Below are 15,958 nucleotides of genomic sequence, written 5' to 3'. Positions count from 1 at the left end.
GAAGTGACAAGGAAACGACCTTCTTCACTTTGTTCCATGTTTGTGATGCTAGTGCATACTGATGTTGTGGAGTTTTCGTCTTACGAGCTCAACAAATTCCCGAAGAGTTTATGAGTCTTAGTTGCCTTTCTCCGCTCTTCTTGGTGGATCTGAGCTTAATCCGCATTTTCTTGTACAGCAGATTGTGATCCCTTCACTGTCATCTCCAGGGAATGTCTTATAGTGCAAGACCAGAGTTTTACAAAGTCTTATCACTACAATAGAGTCAATCTAGTGTCTGAATCTAATACCTCCTACCAGCACATTGATATATTTTTCTTCTATAGAGTAACCATTTATTTTAATGACTGAGTAAACGAGGTCTCCGACAGGGACTGTAGTTGGGCCTTTCCCTCGCTGATTAATCCTACCTTTCACTAACCCCAGCATCGTAAAATTTATTTCACAAACTTTTTGGTATTTGCATAGAGGAAAACACACAATCCATTTTCTTTCCAGCTATTATATTCTGTTTTGGCGTGAGGTGGTAGACATCCATTTGCTTCCTAAACTGCTAATTCTACGCATAGGACTAGGTCTAAAACATCTAGTCCGCCACATTTAGATGCAATGTAACCATCCTTTTATTAATCAGATCCCAATGTGAATGGAGCTTTACAAATAGATTTTTTGTGTGTTCCTTGATGCAGCAAATGGCCTCGATTCTGACATTTTTGAACAGTACTCCAACATATGGTTATTTGTAGTTACTATGGCCAGCAAAAACACCACCTTCACAGTGGTTTTCTTTGCTAATATTAAGAATAAAGACAAATTTTGTAAAAGTCATTGTCTCAATGACAGTAACTATGGGAGTGCAAAGAACAGTTATACATCTCTAGAGACCTGGCTGTCTTGCTGGCATAGTTATAGATATCGAGAGGAGACAATGTGTCGAGCATACTTAAAGCATTATCTATTATGAACTAATACGTTTCTCACATGACCACGATTCTTTTCGATATGTTGCCTTAGTGCTCTAACGCAGCTGTTCCCAATCCTTTTCGATTCGCGAACCCCTTCTACAATGATATGTGGGTGAACCACTGGCTTTTAAATATATATACAGTACATGCGCATAAAATTTAAATCCAAGCAAAATGTTTAATAACCTTAATTTAACCCTTAGAGGTTAATACTTAAAGTTACTCTACTTGTCTCTTAAAAGTTACACAATGTGTATGCCCAGTTGCAATAATAAATACAATTTTTCATTGTAATTACTCAACTCTTCTTTGCAATTCTGTGCTTTCCACGCATAGAGCTTTGAAGTCAGGAAACACAGCAGTTAACTCTCAAATCACTTTCAGCACAAAGTCTGTTTCTGTAGTTATATTTTAAAAAGGCATATGAAAAAACAAGTTTTCACACACACACACACACACATATATATATATATATATATATATATATATATATATATATATATATATATGAAATGAGTAATAATGCTGTTACGTCTTTATTCGCTAACACCACAAACACATTTGAACTTAACAAAAAACCAGTTATGACAAAAATTTATAACTGCGCTGTAACTGAAAATCAATGAAAATTTCAAGAAGGCGCTCTTTTTCATTGACTCTTTATGTGGACTCTAAAATTGTTGACTCTTCGAAGGGATTGCCAATCAAATTCTTGTTATTGGTCATTGTTGTTTTGTCGTGGTCTTCAGTCCAGAGACTGGATTGATGCAGCTCTCCATGCTACTCTATCCTGTTCAAGCTTCTTCATCTCCCACTACCTACTGCAACCTATATCCCTCTGAATCTGTTTAGTGTATTCATCTCTTGGCCTCCCTCTATGATTTTTACCCTCCACACTGCCCTCTAATACTAAACTGGCGATCCCTTGTAGCCTCAGATTATGCCCTGCCAACCGATCCCTTCTTTTAACAAAGTTGTGCCACAAATTTCTCTTCTGTACAACTCTATTCAATACCTCCTCATTAGTTATGTGATCCAACCATCTAAGCTTCAGCATTCTTCTGTAGCACCACATTTCGAAAGCCTCTATTCTCCTCTTGTCTAAACTATTTATCGTCCAAGTTTCACTTCCATACATGGCTACACTCCATACAAATACTTTCAGAAACGACTTCCTGACATTTAAATCCATACTCAACATTAACAAATATCTCTTCTTCGGAAACGCTTTCCTTGCCATTGACAGTCTACATTTTATATCCTCTCTACTTCGACCATCATTTACTACTTTAAGCGTCTCATTTCCTAATCTAATTCCCGCAGCATCACACGATTTAATTCGACTACATTCCATTATCGTCGTTTTGCTTTTGTTGACGTTCATCTTATATCGTCCTTTAAACACACTGTCCATTCCGTTCAGCTGCTCTTCCGAGTCCTTTGCTGTCTCTGACAGAATTCAATGTCATCGGCGAACCTCAAAGTTTTCATTTATCCTCCATGGATTTTAATTCCTACTCACAATTTTTCTTTTGTTTCCTTTACTGCTTTCTCAATATACAGATTTAATAACATTGGGGAGAGGCTACAATCCTGTCTCACTCCCTTCCCAACCACTGCTTCCATTTCATGCCCCTCGACTCTGGTTTCTTGGTTTCTGTACAAATTGTAAATAGCCTTTCCCTCCGTGTATTTTATCCCTGCCACCTTCAGAACTTGAAAGAAAGTATTCCAGTCAACATTATCAAAAGCTTTCTCTAAGCCTACAAATGCTAGAAACGTAGGTTTCCCTTTCTTTAATCTATTTTCTAAGATACGTCGTAGGGTCAGCTTTGCCTCACGTGTTCCAACATTTCTACGGAATCCAAACTGATCTTCCCCGAGTTCGGCTTCTACCAGTTTTTCCACTCGTCTGTAAGGAATTCGCGTTAGTATTTTGCAGCCGTAGCTTATTAAACTGATATTTCGGTAATTTTCACATCTGTCAACACCTGCTTTCTTTGGGGTTGGAATTGTTATATTCTTCTTGAAGTATGAGTGTATTTCGCGCGGTCTCATACATCTTGCTCACCAGATGGTAGAGTTTTGTCAGGACTTACTCTCCCAAGGATGTCAGTAGTCCAAATGGAATGTTGTCTACTCCCGGGGCCTTCTTTCGACTCAGGTCTTTCAGTGCTTTGTCAAACCCTTCACGCCTTATCATATCTCCCATTTCATTTTCATCTACATCCTCTTCCATGTCCATAATATTGTCCTCAAGTACATCGCCCTTGTATAGACCCTCTATATACTCCTTTCACCTTTCTGCTTTCCCTTCTTTGCTTACAAATGAGTTTCTATTTGAGGTCTTGATATTCATACAAGTGGTTCTCTTTTCTCCAAAGGTCTCTTTGATTTTCCCGTAGGCAGTATATATGAAATTCGAGAGAAGGAAAACGGAGAGAAGGAAACATAGTGGGTGAATATGGAATGGGGGAGAGAAATGAAAGAGGAAGCCGTCTTGTAGAATTTTCCACAGAGCACAACTTAATCATAGCTAACACTTGGTTCAAGAATCATAAAAGAAGGCTGTATACATGGAAGAATTCTGGAGATACTAGAAGGTATCAGATAGATTATATAATGGTAAGACAGGGATTTAGGAACCAGGTTCTACATTGTAAGACATTTCCAGGGGCAGATGTGGACTCTGACCACAATCTATTGGTTATGAACTGTAGATTAAAACTGAAGAAACTGCAAAAAGGTGGGAATTTAAGGAGATGGGATCTGGATAAACTGATTAAACCAGAAGTTGTACAGAGTTTCAGGGAGAGCATAAGGGAACAATTGACAGGACTGGGGGAAAGAAATACACTAGAAGAACAATGGGTAGCTCTGAGGGATAAAGTAGTGAAGGCAGCAGAGGATCAAGTAGGTAAAAAGACGAGGGCTAGTAGAAATCCTTGGGTAACAGAAGAAATATTGAATTTAATTGATGAAAGTAGAAGATATAAAAACGCAGTAAATGAAGCAGACAAAAAGGAATACAAACGTCTCAAAAATGAGATCGACAGAAAGTGCAAAATGATTAAGCAGGGATGGCTAGAGGACAAATGTAAGGATGTAGAGGCTTATCTCACTAGGGGTAAGATAGATACTGCCTACAGGAAAATTAAAGAGATATTTGGAGAAAACAGAACCACTTGCATGAATATCAAGAGTTCAGATGGAAACCCAGTTCTAAGCAAAGAAGGGAAAGTAGAAAGGTGGAAGGAGTATATAGAGGGTCTATACAAGGGCGATGTACTTGAGGACAATATTATGGAAATGGAATAGGATGTAGATGAAGATGAAATGGTACATATGATACTGCGTGAAGAGTCTGACAGAGCTCTGAAAGAGGTAAGTCGAAAAAAGGCCCCGTGAGTAGACAACATTCCATTGGAACTACTGACGGCCTTGGGAGAGCCAGTCCTGACAAAACTCTACCATCCGATGAGCAAGAAGTATGAGACGGCGAAATTCCCTCAGACTTCAAGAAAAATATAATAACTTCAATCCCAAAGAAAGCAGGTGTTGACAGATGTGAAAATTACCGAACTATCAGTTTATTAAGTCACAGCTGCAAATACTAACGCGAATTCTTTACTTACGAATGGAAAAACTGGTAGAAGCCGATCTAGGCCAAGATCAGTTTGGATTCCGTAGAAATATTGGAACACGTGAGGCAATACTGACCCTAGGAAAGGCAAACCTACGTTTCTAGCATCTGTAGACTTAGAGAAAGCTTTTGACAATGTTGACTTGAATACTCTCTTTCAAATTCTAAAGGTGGCAGGGGTAAAATACAGGGAGCGAAAGGCTATTTACAATTTGTACAGAAACCAGATGGCAGTTATAAGAGTCGAGGGGCATGAAAGGGAAGCAGCTGTTGGTAAGGGAGTGAGACAGGGTTGTAGCCTGTCCCCGATGTTATTCAATCTGTATATTGAGCAAGCAGTAAAGGAAACAAAAAAAATCGGAGTAGATATTAAAGTCCATGGAGAAGAAATAAAAACGTTGAGGTTCGCCGATGACATTGTAATTCTGTCAGAGACAGCAAAGGACTTGGAAGAGCAGTTGAATGGAATGGACAGTGTCTTGAAAGGAGGATATAAGATGAACATCAACAAAAGCAAAACGAGGATCATGGAATGTAGTCGAAAATAGTCGGGTGATGCTGAGGGAATTAGATTAGGAAATGAGACACTTAAAGTAGTAAAGGAGTTTTGCTATTTGGGGAGCGAAATAACTGATGATGGTCGAAGTAGGGAGGATATAAAATGTAGACTGGCAATGGCAAGGAAAGTGTTTCTGAAGAAGAGAAATTTGTTAACATCGAGTATAGATTTAAGTGTCAGGAAGTCGTTTCTGAAAGTATTTGTATGGAGTATAGCCATGTATGGAAGTGAAACATGGACGTTAAATAGTTTGGAGCTTTCGAAATGTGGTGCTACAGAAGAATGCTGAAGATTAGAAGGGTAGATCACATAACTAATGAGGAGGTATTGAATAGAATGGGGGAGAAGAGGAGTTTGTGGCACAACTTGACAAGAAGAAGGGACCGGTTGGTAGGACATGCTCAGAAGCATCAAGGAATCACAAATTTAGCATTGCAGGGCAGCGTGGAGGGTAAAAATCGTAGAGAGAGACCAAGAGATGAATACACTAAGCAGATTTAGAAGGATGTAGGTTGCAATAGGTACTGAGAGATGAAGAAGCTTGCACAGGATAGAGTAGCATGGAGAGCTGCATCAAACCAGTCTCAGGACTGAAAACAACAACAACATATACTCCTTCCACCTTTCTGCTTTCCCTTCTTTGCTTACAATCGAGTTTCCATTTGAGCTCTTGATATTCATACAAGTGGCTCTCTTTTCTCCAAAGGTCTCTTTAATTTTCCTGTAGGCAGTATCTGTTTTACCCCTAGTGAGATAAGCCTCTACATCCTTACATATGTCCTCCAGCCATCCCTGCATAGCCATTTTGCACTTCCTGCCGATCTCATTTTTGAGACGTTTGTATTCCTTTTTGCCTGCTTCATTTCCTGCATTTTTATATTTTCTCCTTTCATCAATTAAATTCAATATTTTTTTCTGTTATCCAAGGATTTCTACCAGCCCTCGTCTTTTTACCTACTTGATCCTTTGCTGCCTTCACTACTTCATTTCTCAAAGCTACCCATTGTTCTTTTACTGTATATCTTTCCCCCATTCCTGTCAATTGATCCGTTATGCTCTCCCTGAAGCTCTGTACAGTCTCTGGTTTAGTCAGTTTATCCAGGTCCGATCTCCTAAAATTCCCATCTTTTTGCAGTTTCTTCAGTTTTAATCTACAGTTCGTAACCAATAGATTGTGGTCAGAGTCCGCATCTGCCCCTGGAAGTGTCTTACAATTTAAAACCTGGTTCCTAAATCTCTGTGTTACCATTATATAGTCTGTCTGATAGCTTCTAGTATCTCCACGTTTCTTCCATGTGTACAACCACACTATGCTATTGTCAATATGTATTCGTAAATAATATCTATGATAACCCGTTATTTTCAATCCGATCTATAATTATTTATCATATGCATAACAAGTTTCAGATTTTCGTGTTGTGCTAAGCGTGAACTGCGGACTTGTTCGTCATCCTCAGACATTTTCGAGATTGAATTAATAGATTTGGGGTATAATTACAATGAGAAAGTATTATGGACATAAACCAGTCCTGTGTTTACATATACAAATGTCCGAACAGTAATCAGACTGATATGGTAGCTAATTCAGCAAAAATATCGTACAATCTTCGTGTTGGAACCTTCTTATGATTTTTGTGGGTTATCGAATAAGGCAAGTAGATACTCTAGTATAAAATCTTTATTAATTTCTGTATATATATTTACGCATGGAAAACAACCCTCTCTTTATGTTTCTTTCATGTAGTTTTAATAACATCCTTGCTTCCCGATCAAGACACCACTCCAAATGCAGTCATTTGTCGAGTCAGTCGCAGCCTATGCGTGGCCGGTAGTATCCTAGTATGGCTTCTCTCGTCTCTGACTGCTGTTGTGGAATGACACAGAATATTGCAGGTAGCCCATTGGTTGTTGCCGGATGGCAGGCGGAGACTACACAGGTTACGAAGGGCTCGGTGAACATACGGCTCTCCTTTCTTGTCGGGAGTCAGCCAGATGAAGACCAACAATGAAGCCTCTCTGAAATTCTGTCATACCCCCAGATAACGCTGTGGCAAATGCGTATGGGGCATCTGCATGTTCTTCACAGTGACCACTCAACCTCGGACGGTGGTCACGCCCTTTATATACATTACCAGGCCTGGCAATAACAATAAACGTGAACAATTGTAGTGCACTCTGGTGACCATTCTAGACGGCGCAGCGAATTGTAACTCTAATCATTTAGAAACCTGCTGCTGAGATGTACGTGTGCGAAGTTACATTGATATTCCGCCAAGTCTTCGGGGTATTTCGCTTTTCCTGTCAGGCAGTGTGTTACCCGTACTTCCAATATTTCGATAGATATTTTTCTCTATAATGGCTGTTGTCCAGAAGAGACGAATATATTTAAAGCGCGTGTCAGAGGTTTTATGTTATAGGGCAAATGATAAAAGATTTTTGTGGCTGCGTACTGAACAAACACAGGAGTAAGGCTGTGGTCTTCATTATATGTAGCCTTTAACTGCACGATTAACAAGTAAGACATAGATGCCTGCAAGTAACAACGTGAATAGGTACACTACTGGCCAGTAAAATTGCTACACCAAGAAGAAATGCGGATGACAAACGGGTATTCATTGGACAAATATATTATACTAGAACTGCCACGTGATTACATTTTCACGCAATTTGAGTGCATAGATCCTGAGAAATTAATACCCAGAACAACGACCTCTGGCCGTAATAACGGCCTTCATACGCCTGCGCATTGAGTCAAACAGAACTTGGATGGCGTATACAGGTACAGCTGCCCGTGCAGCTTCAACACGATGCCACAGTTCATCAAGAGTAATGACTGGCGTATTGTGACGAGCCAGTTGCTCGGCCACCATTGACCAGACGTTTTCAGTTGGTAAGAGATCTGGAGAATGTGCTGGTCAGGGAAGCAGTCGAACATTTTCTGTATCCAGAAACGCCCGTACGGGACCTGCAACACGTGGTCGTGCATTATCCTGCTGAAATGTAGGGTTTCGCAGGGATCGAATGAAGGGTAGAGCCACGGGTCGTTGATACGCCAGTATGGCGATGACGAATACACTCTTCCAATGTGCGTTCACCGCGATGTCGCCAAACACGGATGCGACCATCGTGATGCTGTAAACAGAACCTGGATTCATCCGAATAATAACGTTTTGCCATTCGTGCACCCAGGTTCGTCTTTGAGTACACCATCGCAGGCGCTCCTGTCTGTGATGCAGCGTCAAGGGCAACTGCAGCCATGGTCTCCGAGCTGATAGTCCATACTGCTGCAAACGTCGAACTGTTCGTGCAGATGGTTGTTGTCTTGCAAACGTCCCCATCTGTTGACTCAGGGATCGAGACGTGGCTGCACGATCCGTTACAGCCATGCGGATAAGATGCCTGTCATCTCGACTGCTAGTGATACGAGGTCGTTCGGATCCAGCACGGCGTTCCGCATTGCCTTCCCGAACCCACCGATTCCATATTCTGCTAACAGTCATTGGATCTCGACCAACGCGAGCAGCAATGTCGCGATACGATAAACCGCAATCGCGATAGGCTACAATCCGACCTTTATCAAAGTCTGAAACGTGATGGTACGCATTTCTCCTCCTTACACGAGGCATCACAACAACGTTTAACCAGGCAACGCCGGTCAACTGCAGTTTGTGTATGAGAAATCGGTTGGAAACTTTCCTCAGGTCAGCACGTTGTAGGTTTCGCCACCGGCGCCAACCTTGTGTGAATGCTCTGAAAAGCTCATCATTTGCATATCACAGTATCTTCTTCCTATCGGTTAAATTTCGCGTCTGTAGCACGTCATCTTCGTGGTGTAGCAATTTTAATGGCCAGTAGTGTATGTAGTGGCATCGGTTCTTTGGTAGGATAGTGGGAAACTGCTGAAGTGAATGCTTACGAAACTCTCTACGGCCTATGCTCGAATATTGCTCATTGACAGTATAGTACTGAAGTAAGTCTGTAGAAACAATGGCTAAGCGAATGGTGATGGTACTGCTTGCTTCGTTTGTGGGGCAGTGTGTCAAATTCTGAATAATCCCGACACAGTCAAAGACATTCGCAGAAATGAGAAAAAGAAATGAAAATTCACGTCGCTTCGACGATGAGGCCATTAGAGACAGAACACAAATTTGCATTGGACAAGTAAATCTCTTGTCCTTTCAAAGGAACAATTGCAGTAATCGCCTAAAACAGTATAGGAAAATCATACAAAACTTAAATCGAATGACCGTTCGGGGATTTCAGCCGCAGTCCTCCTGAATGTGAGATCCAAATCTACGTGTGTACTCCGCAATCCATCGTAGGGAGCATGATGGAGGATACCTAGTACCATTACCAGTGGTATCTTACCCGTTCCCCTCGCAGACATCACGTGGGACAAACGGCTGTCTACATACCTGCCTATGAGCCCTGATTTCGTGTATCTTACCGACGTGCTCCTTATGCTAAATTTGTGTTAGCGGCAGTAGGACCGTTCTGTAGCCATCTTCAAATGCCGATTTTCTAAAGTTTCTCAATAGTGTTTATAGTAAATGGAAACGGATACGATTTTATGTATATAAACTGAAGTGGCGAGTGGAAATTTGTACTGATACTGGGAATCGAACCCACGTCCGCTGCTTACTAGGCAGGTACGTTCGCCACTAAGCCACCTCTGCACAGCGGTTTACACACCTGCGCAGATAACACTGGCACACTTCCTTCCTCGATCCAAATTCTCAATGCCACCCCAGCACACTTTAAGTTCTCCCTTACAAACGAACAAGGCAACGGCCTTGCCGCAGTGGCTACACCGGTTCCCCTGCGATCACCGAAGTTAAGTGCTGTCGGGCGTGGTCGGCACTTGGATGGGTGACCATCCAGGCCGCCATGCGCTGTTGCCATTTTTCGGGATGCACTCAGCCACTTGATGCCAATTGAGGAGCTACTCGACCGAATAGTAGCGGCTTCGGTCAAGAATACCATCATAACGACCGGGACAGCGGTGTTCTGACCCCACGCCCCTCCTATCCGCATCCCACCACTGAGGATGACACGGCGGTCGGATGGTCCTGGTAGGCCAGTTGTGGCCTGCAGACGGAGTGAGTGCTTACAAACGAACAGAACTGCCGAGACTCTCCGTGTTCTAGAATAGCACCTCAACATTGATTGTAAATGTGGGATCCAGCCTCAAACCCAGTTGCAGGCACTTATACAAGTGTAAGGGGGAATTTAAAGTAGAATGGGCTAGCAGAATTTGGATCGTGGAGGGAAGTGTGCCAGGGTAATCTGTGGAGTTGTGTGAACCTCCGTGCAGAGGTGGATTAGTGTTTAATGCACGAGAACAGTAAGCAGCAGAGCCGGGTTCGATTCCCGTCCTTGATAAAAATTTTCACTCGGCTCTTCAGTCTATAAAAAGAAAATCATACACTATTGGCAATTAAAATTGCTACACCACGAAGATGACGTGCTACAGGTGTGAAATTTAACCGACAGCAAGAAGATACTGTGATATGCAAATGATTAGCTTTTCAGAGCATTCACACAAGGTTGGCGCCGGTGGCGACACCTACAACGTGCTGACGTGAGGAAAGCTTCCAACCGATTTCTCATACACAAACAGCAGTTAACTGGCGTTGCCTTGTGAAACGTTGTTGTGATGCCTCGTGTAAGGAGGAGAAATGCGTACCATCACGTTTACGACTTTGATAAAGGTCGGATTGTAGCCTATCGCGATTGCGGTTTATCGTATCGCGACATTGCTGCTCGCGTTGGTCGAGATCCAATGACTGTTAGCAGAATATGGAATCGGTGGGTTCAGGACGGCAATACGGAACGCCGCGCTGGATCCCAACGGCCTCATATCACTAGCAGTCGAGATGAAAGGCATCTTATACACACGGCTGTAACGGATCGTGCAGCCACGTCTCGATCCCTGAGTCAACAGATGGGGACGTTTGCAACCATCTGCACGAACAGTTCGACGACGTTTGCAGCAGCATGGACTATCGGATCGGAGACCGTGAGTGCTGTTACCCTTGACGCGTCATCACAGACAGGAGCGCCTTCGATGGCGCACTCAACGACGAACCTGGGTGCACGAATGGCAAAACGTCACTTTTTAGGATGAATCCAGGTTCTAGAATGAGATTTTCACTCTGCAGCGGAGTGTGTGCCGATCTGAAACTTCCTGGCAGATTAATACTGTGTGGCCGACCGAGACTCGAACTCGGGACCTTTGCCTTTCGCGGGCAAGTGCTCTACCATCTGAGCTACCGAAGCACGACTCACGCCCGGTCCTCACAGCTTTACTTCTGCCAGTATCTCGTCTCTTACCTTCCAAACTTTGCAGAAGCTCTCCTGCGAAACTTGCAGAACTAGCACTCCTGAAAGAAAGGATACTGCTGAGACATGGCTTAGCCACAGGCTGGGGGATGTTTCCAGAATGAGATTTTCAGTCTGCAGCGGAGTGTGCGTTGCTCTGAAACTTCCTGGCAGATTAATACTGCAAGTTTCGCAGGAGAGCTTCTGTAAAGTTTGGAAGGTAGGAGACGAGATACTGGCAGAAGTAAAGCTGTGAGGACCGGGCGTGAGTCGTGCTTCGGTAGCTCAGTTGGTAGAGCACTTGCCCGTAAAAGGCAAAGGTCCCGAGTTCGAGTCTCGGTCGGGCACACAGTATTAATCTGCCAGGAAGTTTCAATCCAGGTTCTGTTTACAGCATCATGAAGGTCGCATCCGTATTTGGCGACATCGCGGTGAATGCACATTGGAAGCGTGTATTCGTCATCGCCATACTGGCGTATCACCCGACGTGATGGTATGGGTTGCCATTGGTTACACGTCTCGGTCACCTCTTGTTCGCGTTGACGGCACTTTGAACAGTGGACGTTGCATTTCATGTGTGTTACGACCCGTGGCTCTACCCTTCATTCGATCCCTGCGAAACCCTACATTTCAGCAGCATAATGCTCGGCCGCATGTTGCGGGTCCTGTACGGGCCTTTCTGGATACAGAAAATGCTCGACTGCTGTACTGGCCAGCACATTCTCCAGATCTCTCACAAATTGAAAATGTCTGGTCAATGGTGTCCGAGCAACTGGTTCGTCGCAAGACGCCAGTCATTACTCTTGATAAACTGCGGTATCGTGTTGAAGCTGCATGGGCGGCTGTACCTGTACACGCCATCCGAGCTGTGTTTGACTCAATGGCCAGGCGTATCAACGCCGTTATTATGGCCAGAGGTGGTTGTTCTCGGGACTGGTTTCTCAGGATCTATCCACCCAAATCGCGTGAAAATGTAATTACATGTCAGTTCTAGTATAATATATTTGTCCAATGAATGCCCGTTTATCATCTGCATTTCTTCTTGGTGTAGCAATTTTAATGGCCAGTAGCGTATCTGTATGAGACCAGTAAAGTCTCTGAAATTGTATCATTGCATTTGGAATCGGATGTGAGCGGGAGACGTTGGCCGCCCAGTCGAGTGTGTCGACGGTGAGTCACCAAAAACAAGGGAAAGACAACAGCATCGATGAACGGACAATAACGAAGACAATGCGGCAGAATGACACATCCAGACACTGAACCAAATCGAAGGACAAGACGCAGCAGAGTCAGGAGCGAATCAGCGGTGAGTACAACGCAGTCAGAACTCGACTGAGGGTCGGGCCCCTGCACTGCTAACTTCATAGCGGGACCGTGAGCGTCGATTGGCTGGCGCGGGGGGCGTGGCCCGTGCCTGACACTGACGCGGCAACAGCGGCGCTCGCAGATGTTAGCAGCGCCCCTAGCGGCTGTTGCCTGGGTCCGTGCTTTCTGGCGGGCTTTCAAGCTGGTCGGACCAGGATACCAGCGTTCCTCTAAAAGAACCTCTCCTTCCCTCCAGCAGTTCCCATCTGAGTTCCTAACGCACCTCAGTGGCACTTGTGCGTTGTTTCAGCCTACCGCCAACAAATTTGGCATCCCTTCTCTGAATTGCTTCAATGTCTTCGATTAATATGAACTAGTGCAGATCCCAGTCACTCCAACAGTGCTCAAGAATAGGCCCAAAATGCGATAGCCTCAACAGATGAATCGCACTTTCCTGAAATTCTCCCAATACACTGAAGCCATACTTTCTTCAGTCGTCGCACGCTCGTTCCGTCTCATATCACTTTGTAACGTTACGCCCAGGTATTTAAAAGACCTGACTGTGTCAAGCAGGACACTACTAATGCTGTTCCCGAGCATTACAGGCTTGTTTTTCCTACTAATCCTCATTAACTTACATTTATCTACATGTAGAGCTACTCGCCATTTTTCAAACCAGCAACAATTTTTGTCTAAGTCATCTTGTATAATCCTACAGCCACTCATCTTCGACACCTTCCAGTACACCACAGCATCGTCAAAAAAAAAAAAAAAAAGAAAAAAAAAAAACGCACACTGCTCTCTACCTGTCTGTCAGATCATTTATGTACACAGGAAATTATAGCGGCCTTATCTCACTACTCTGTGGCGCGTCTGAGGATACCCTTGTGTCTGATAAACACTCGCTGTCGAGGACTACATCATAGTCACCATTTTCGTGAGCCTTTGTCCCACGTCAGTACGGGGTCGGCCTCGTTATTGTGGACTTGTTAGTGTCGGAAGGTGACTGGATGTCCTTCCTGTCGCCGCCCCATACCCTACAGGACAGAATTAGTGCACAGCAGCTGTCTTCATCCAGTGTAAGCCATGAAAGAGTGCGAACGTTTATCAGATTTTGGCGAGTCGCGGAACTGAGGCGGGAAATGGGGACCAGCCCAGTATTCACCTAGTGGGATGTGGAATACCACCTAAAATCACATACAGGCTGGCCGGCACACCGGCCCCCGTCGTTAATACGGCGGGCGGATTCGATTCGGGGCCGGCGCGGCTACCCGAGTCCAGGAAACAGTCCTTCGAGGTCTACATAGTTGGTTTTATTACCTAAGAAGTCTTCGAACCATTCACATATGAGGAAATCTAGTCCATATGCTCGTATCTCCATAACAATCTGCAGTGGGCTACCGTTCAAATGCTTCTCTGAAATCTACGAATACGGTATCTACCTGTCGCCTTTCGTCCGCAGTTCGCTGTGTATCGTGAGAAAAGGACAAGCTGAGACTCACAAGAGCGATGATTTCTAAAAGCGTGCCGATTCGTGGACATAAGCTATTCATTCTCTAGGAAATTTATTCTATTGGAACTCAGAATACGTCCTAGAATTCTGCAGCAAGGCGATGTTAACGATATTGGTCTGTAATTTTGCGTCTCCACTTATTTACCTTTTATATATACACGAGTGATCTGCGTTTTTTCCAGTCGCTTGGGATTTTGCAATGGGTGAGAGATTCGCAATAAATAAAACCTAAGTAACGGGTTAATGCTGTAAAGAATGTCGATCTTAGCAGTGCAATACCTCGCTCGGTTTCGAAGAAAGCCTTATGATCATCATCATCATCATCATTATCATTTAAGACTGATTATGCCTTTCAGCGTTCAGTCTGGAGCATAGCCCCCCTTATACAGTTCCTCCATGATCCCCTATTCAGTGCTAACATTGGTGCCTCTTCTGATGTTAAACCTATTACTTCAAAATCATTCTTAACCGAATCCAGGTACCTTCTCCTCGGTCTGCCCCGACTCCTCCTACCCTCTACTGCTGAATCCATGAGTCTCTTGGGTAACCTTGCTTCTCCCATGCGTGTAACATGACCCCACCATCTAAGCCTGTTCGCCCTGACTGCTACATCTACAGAGTTCATTCCCAGTTTTTCTTTGATTTCCTCATTGTGGACACCCTCCTGCCATTGTTCCCATCTACTAGTACCTGCAATCATCCTAGCTACTTTCATATCCGTAACCTCAACCTTGTTGATAAAGTAACCTGAATCCACCCAGCTTTCGCTCCCATACAACAAAGTTGGTCGAAAGAGTGAACGGTGCACAGATAACTTAGTCTTGGTACTGACTTCCTTCTTGCAGAAGAGAGTAGATCGTAGCTGAGCGCTCACTGCATTAGCTTTGCTACACCTAGCTTCCAGTTCTTTCACTATGTTGCCATCCTGTGAGAATATGCATCCTAAGTACTTGAAACCGTCCACCTGTTCTAACTTTGTTCCTCCTATTTGGCACTCAATCCGTTTATATTTCTTTCCCACTGACATTACTTTCGTTTTGGAGATGCTAATCTTCATACCATAGTCTTTACATTTCTGATCTAGCTCTGAAATATTACTTTGAAAACTTTCACTCGAATCTGCCATCACAACTAAGTCATCCGCATATGCAAGACTGCTTATTTTATGTTCTCATATCTTAATCTCACCCAGCCAGTCTATTGTTTTCAACATATGATCCATAAATAATATGAACAACAGTGGAGACAGGTTGCAGCCTTGTCTTACCCCTGAAACTACTCTGAACCATGAATTCAATTTACCGTCAACTCTAACTGCTGCCTGACTATCCATGTAAAGACATTTAATTGCTTGCAAAAGTTTGCCTCCTATTCCATAATCTTGTGGAACAGACAATAACTTCCTCCTAGGAACCCGGTCATATGCCTTTTCTAGATCTATAAAGCATAGATACAATTCCCTGTTCCACGCATAACACTTCTCCATTATTTGCCGTAAGCTAAAGATCTGGTCCTGACAACCTCTAAGAGGCCTAAACCCACACTGATTTTCATCCAATTGGTCCTCAACTAATACTCGCACTTTCCTTTCAACAATACCTGAGAAGATTTTACCCACAACGCTGATTAAAGAGATACCTCTGTAGTTGTTA

The 15,958-nt window shown here is 43.5% G+C and overlaps 1 protein-coding gene, 1 non-coding gene and 1 pseudogene across 3 annotated transcripts in view; 2 read left to right on the top strand and 1 right to left on the bottom strand.

The window, feature by feature from the left end:
• Positions 1-15,958, bottom strand: part of LOC126095082 (ras-related and estrogen-regulated growth inhibitor) — a 207,969-nt gene that overhangs the window by 178,564 nt on the left and 13,447 nt on the right. The window lies entirely within an intron of this gene.
• Positions 9,951-10,068, top strand: LOC126096069 (5S ribosomal RNA; annotated as a pseudogene).
• Trnal-uaa (transfer RNA leucine (anticodon UAA)) lies at positions 11,762-11,836 on the top strand. Its single transcript has one exon. It is a non-coding gene; the product is annotated as a tRNA-Leu (tRNA).

Source organism: Schistocerca cancellata, chromosome 8 (genome assembly GCF_023864275.1).
Source record: "Schistocerca cancellata isolate TAMUIC-IGC-003103 chromosome 8, iqSchCanc2.1, whole genome shotgun sequence".
Classification (NCBI taxonomy): domain Eukaryota; kingdom Metazoa; phylum Arthropoda; class Insecta; order Orthoptera; family Acrididae; genus Schistocerca; species Schistocerca cancellata.
The sequence above is the reverse complement of the archived record's forward strand: the minus strand, read 5'-3'. Positions and strand labels throughout refer to the sequence as shown.